This window comes from Schistocerca piceifrons, chromosome 1, assembly GCF_021461385.2.
Source record: "Schistocerca piceifrons isolate TAMUIC-IGC-003096 chromosome 1, iqSchPice1.1, whole genome shotgun sequence".
NCBI classification, from domain to species: domain Eukaryota; kingdom Metazoa; phylum Arthropoda; class Insecta; order Orthoptera; family Acrididae; genus Schistocerca; species Schistocerca piceifrons.
Genome location: NC_060138.1, coordinates 1,165,571,473 through 1,165,577,472, shown reverse-complemented (window position 1 = coordinate 1,165,577,472; position 6,000 = coordinate 1,165,571,473).

The following is a 6,000-nucleotide window of genomic DNA, read 5'->3' as shown; positions in this document are numbered from 1 at the left end:
TAAATGGACAGCTGGTTGGTGGTCATGCCCTCATGGCAGTGAAATAAAATGCAGTGGAGCTGGTGTATGATATTACTGCACCCATAGGAGGCACTACCTATGGCACGACAGATATGACTGACGGGACAGGAAAAGCGTGTGCTTGGTGGGTGAGTCAGGTCTTGCACCTGGCTCTTCCACGGAGATATGGCCCATGTGGCAACAGATAAGAAGCATGTGTGGCATAAGGATGATCCAGGATATTTCGTAGATGGGGTGGGTGGCAGAACACTACTTTGGGAGACATTGGAAGGATTGTGGGTAGAACGTACCTCATTTATGGTTACGATAAGAAGTAAAAACCCTGGTGAAGTATATGGTTAAACTGTTCCAGTCTGGGATGATATTGGGTAATGGGTAATGAGAGATTAGATTAGATTAGATTAGATTAATACTAGTTCCATGAATCATGAATACGATATTTCGTAATGATGTGGAACGAGTCAAATTTTCCAATACATGACATAATTAGGTTAATTTAACAACATACTTAAGTTAATATAACAACTTTATTTTTTTTTTTTTAATATTTTTTCTTTTTTTTAATTTATATCTAAAAATTCCTCTATGGAGTAGAAGGAGTTGTCATTCAGAAATTCTTTTAATTTCTTCTTAAATACTTGTTGGTTATCTGTCAGACTTTTGATACTATTTGGTAAGTGACCAAAGTGACCAAAGACTTTAGTGCCAGTATAATTCACTCCTTTCTGTGCCAAAGTTAGATTTAATCTTGAATAGTGAAGATCATTATACTAAAAGGTATCAGATAGATTACATAATGGTAAGACAGAGATTTAGGAACCAGGTTTTAAATTGTAAGACACTTCCAGGGGCAGATGTGGATTCTGACCACAATCTATTGGTTATGAACTGCAGATTGAAACTGAAGAAACTGCAAAAAGGCGGGAATTTAAGGAGATGGGACCTGGATAAACTGAAAGAACCAGAGGTTGTACAGAGTTTCAGGGAAAGCATAAGGGAACAATTGACAGGAATGGGGCAAAGAAGAACAGTAGAAGAAGAATGGGTAGCTCTGAGGGATGAAGTAGTGAAGGCAGCAGAGGATCAAGTAGGTAAAAAGACGAGGGCTAATAGAAATCCTTGGGTAACAGAAGAAATATTGAATTTAATTGATGAAAGGAGAAAATATAAAAATGCAGTAAATGAAGCAGGCAAAAAGGAATACAAACGTCTCAAAAATGAGATCGACAGGAAGTGCAAAATGGCTAAGCAGGGATGGCTAGAGGACAAATGTAAGGATGTAGAGGCTTATCTCACTAGGGGTAAGATAGATACTGCCTACAGGAAAATTAAAGAGACCTTTGGAGAGAAGAGAACCACTTGTATGAATATCAAGAGCTCAGATGGCAAACCAGTTCTAAGCAAAGAAGGGAAGGCAGAAATGTGGAAGGAGTATATAGAGGGTTTATACAAGGGCGATGTACTTGAGGACAATATTATGGAAATGGAAGAGGATGTAGATGAAGATGAAACGAGAGATAAGATACTGCGTGAAGAGTTTGACAGAGCACTGAAAGACCTGAGTCGAAACAAGGCCCCGGGAGTAGACAACATTCCATTAGAACTACTGATGGCCTTGGGAGAGCCAGTCATGACAAAACTCTACCATCTGGTGAGCAAGATGTATGAGACAGGCGAAATACCCACAGACTTCAAGAAGAATATAATAATTCCAATCCCAAAGAAAGCAGGTGTTGACAGATGTGAAAATTACCAAACTATCAGTTTAATAAGTCACAGCTGCAAAATACTAACGCGAATTCTTTACAGACAAATGGAAAAACTGGTAGAAGCGGACCTCGGGGAAGATCAGTTTGGATTCCGTAGAAATGTTGGAACACGTGAGGCAATACTAACCTTACGACTTATCTTAGAAGAAAGATTAAGAAAAGGCAAACCAATGTTTCTAGCATTTGTAGACTTAGAGAAAGCTTTTGACAACGTTAACTGGAATACTCTCTTTCAAATTCTGAAGGTGGCAGGGGTAAAATACAGGGAGCGAAAGGCTATTTACAATTTTTACAGAAACCAGATGGCAGTTATAAGAGTCGAGGGGCATGAAATGGAAGCAATGGTTGGGAAAGGAGTGAGACAGGGTTGTAGCCTCTCCCCGATGTTATTCAATCTGTATATTGAGCAAGCAGTAAAGGAAACAAAAGAAAAATTCGGAGTAGGTATTAAAGTCCATGGAGAAGAAATAAAAACTTTGAGGTTCGCCGATGACATTGTAATTCTGTCAGAGACAGCAAAGGACTTGGAAGAGCAGTTGAACGGAATGGACAGTGTCTTGAAAGGGGGATATAAGATGAACATCAACAAAAGCAAAACGAGGATAATGGAATGTAGTCAAATTAAATCGGGTGATGCTGACGGGATTAGATTAGGAAATGAGACACTTAAACTAGTAAAGGAGTTTTGCTATTTAGGAAGTAAAATAACTGATGATGGTCGAAGTAGAGAGGATATAAAATGTAGACTGGCAATGGCAAGGAAATCGTTTCTGAAGAAGAGAAATTTGTTGACATTGAGTATAGATTTAAGTGTCAGGGAGTCGTTTCTGAAAGTATTTGTATGGAGTGTAGCCATGTATGGAAGTGAAACATGGACGATAACCAGTTTGGACAGGAAGAGAATAGAAGCTTTCGAAATGTGGTGCTACAGAAGAATGCTGAAGATAAGGTGGGTAGATCACGTAACTAATGAGGAGGTACTGAATAGGATTGGGGAGAAGAGAAGTTTGTGGCACAACTTGACTAGAAGAAGGGATCGGTTGGTAGGACATGTTCTGAGGCATCAAGGGATCACAAATTTAGCATTAGAGGGCAGCGTGGAGGGTAAAAATCGTAGAGGGAGACCAAGAGATCAATACACTAAGCAGATTCAGAAGGATGTAGGTTGCAGTAGGTACTGGGAGATGAAGAAGCTTGCACAGGTTAGAGTAGCATGGAGAGCTGCATCAAACCGGTCTCAGGACTTGAAGACCACAACAACAACATCCTTTCTCCTAATATTGTAGTTATGCACACTGCTATTACTTTTGAATTGGGTTTGGTTGTTAATAACAAATTTCATAAGAGAGTATATATACTGAGAAACTACTGTGAATATCCCTAGATCCTTTGCAGCTGGTTCACAGAGGTGCTTGTCGGCGGAATATAGGTGGGTGTGGAAATGTTACGAGAGATTTGCTTGCAGACTAAGTTTGAAGGATAATGCCAGTCTGTCAAGGCATTATTAAAATATCCAGCATACTGGGCAATGGACTGCTCACTAAGCACCTGCTATTTCAGTCCCCAGGCATATATTATCTGACCAGAGGCAGGACCATTTGTGAAGCCAGTCATATCATTAACAAGCTCCAACTTTTGCACAGTCTTTTATGTGGTAATGACCACCAACCAGTTGTCCACCCGAATGAATAGCCACTGTGGCGGAGAACACTGTTGGCCACTGAGAAAGCTGGTTAAAACTTGAAGTTGACAGCAGTGAGATTCTTAGGGAAAATTTAAGTACATATCAAAAGAATAGGTTAATTGAAAATGGTGGTGGAGTATTTACCATATAGGCAAGACACTCAAATCTACTGAGATGGGAATTCAAGCTGCGTGTGAGATTGTTTGGTAAAGACTCAATGTCAGGGATGGGCATCAAATTATAACAGGATTCTTCTATCGACCACCAGACTCACCTCCTGATGTAACCAAAAACTTTTATAGAAAACAACAGTACAGTAGTGTGCAAGTTCCCAAATTATACTGTAATCATCAGTGGAGATTTTAACACATTGACTGCCACTTGGCCACAGTAGAGCCTCAAACCTAACACTGTAACCTGGCCTGCACAGGCGGTGAAACATCCATCACTAAGCATATGGCAGTAGAAGTCTTAATCAACCAACCATCAAATGCGATAACTGCAGTTTTGTTAGTGGTACGGTAGCTGTGACAAGAAATCCTGTGGAACATAAACTACCCAGAATTGATGGTTCAGAACCCCATTCATGATAGAGCTAACCCCTTTGAGGATGTCTGCATTGAAGCTGGTAACCATTAGACAGTTGTGGCAACAATGATTACCAAAGTACAAAGGGCAACTAAAACAAGTAGGAATATTTAGTAAACTAGATAAAGAAGCAATAATGCCGTACCTCAAGGAGCAACTCTTGAACTTTTAGCTCAGGACAGTAGCATATAGAGGAACTAGGCTCAAGTTTAAAAGAATAGTTGATCATGTTCAGGATAGCTATGTACCCAGTAGAACAGTTTGTTGTAGGAGGGACCCTCCATGATAGACAATCAATGTAAAGAAACTCCTAAAGAAACAAAGACTTGTGCATAACAGGTGTGAAAGAAAGCAGGAGGCTATAGATAGATAGATGCTGAATAAAATGCATCTGGCTATCAAGAGAGTATGCTTCAACCCTCAGTAACTACTGTAGCAGAATATTGTGGAAACATCTTTCACAAAACTCAAAGAAATGCTGTTAGAGACACCAATGTTAGCACCTGGTCACTCATGGATGAGACAGGAACTGAAACTGAAGAAAGCAAGTAAAAGCAGAAATGCTTAACTTCATTTTCAAATGTTACTTTACAAAGGAAAACTCAGGAGTATTGCTCAATTTTAATTCCCACATCACTGAAAACATGAGTGTAATAGATATTAGTGTCAGTGGTATTGAGAAAGAACTGAAACTGTTAAAATTTAAACCCTCATAGCATCCAAACCTATCTTGCCAACCTTGAATGAAGTTTCGCTCTGCAGAAGAGTGCGTGCTGATATGAAACTTACTGGCAGATTAAAACTGTGTACCGGACCAAGACTTGAACTCAAGACCTTTGCCTTTCGCAGGCAAGTTCTCTACCACTTGCCCGCAAAAGGCAAAGGTCCCAAGTTCGAGTCTCAGTCCGGCACACAGTTTTAATCTTGCTGATCTTATACATCTGTCATATCCCCAAAATTCTCTCCCAATATCCCACAAAACTCAGAATCTAAACAAACACAAAACACTGTTATCAAGTGATCTGCCACAAACCTCAATCCTCTCCAAAGACTTCACCTTAAACCTCACCCACAAGTTCAATCATGTGAGATTCGTCAAAGATATGTTCTCCTTATACTGATTCCTACAGTGGAAACACTATTTTGCTACCAATTTGTCTAACCAAAGCTATCACAATCACAACATCGAACATGGTCTCTACCAGAAACACAATCCAACTTTGACTGCCACCCTCTCTCACCTAACATACTGGAAGTCTAGCATGATCTCCAATCCATACTCAAATCTTTAGGCCCATCCCGCATCTTTCCACTGAATCAGTCTTCTTATTCAAAGACCCTCCACACACACACACTTGCTACATACTTCCCAAAACCCACAAACCTAACAATGCTGGACACCACATTATAGCAGGTTTTACCACCCACCGAAAAACGGTATAGTCATGGGAACAACTGAATGAAAATAATTGTTTCAAGTGGTTGTAGTTTTATTACCAGTTGGATTATCATTCTTTCATTTGTTACAAGTGAAACCAGTCAGTGGGAGCAACCATATGAAAACAGTTGACAGTCCATTGTAGTTTTGCACACTGACTAAGTTATTCAATCTTTCTTTTCACATGAAACCAGTCTGTAGTACTTCCATTACTTGAACTAAGGTAGTGGTATACAACTGGGATAGCCCTATCCCTGGGGATACGTGAAGTGAAGATATCTCACATATGCCGAAGTTGAAATACGGATTACACATATATCTTCATTTAAATATGTACTGAATAAAGTAATTCTTGTTGTCATCATTCTAAACTGACTAAAATATTGCTGGATTTAAGTTGTACCAGATGCAATTAACATATAATTAATGAAGCTTGGAGGTACCAAGTCGAGCATTAAAGTTCCCTTAGGGATACAGGAAAAAGAAAGGAACATTGTTAT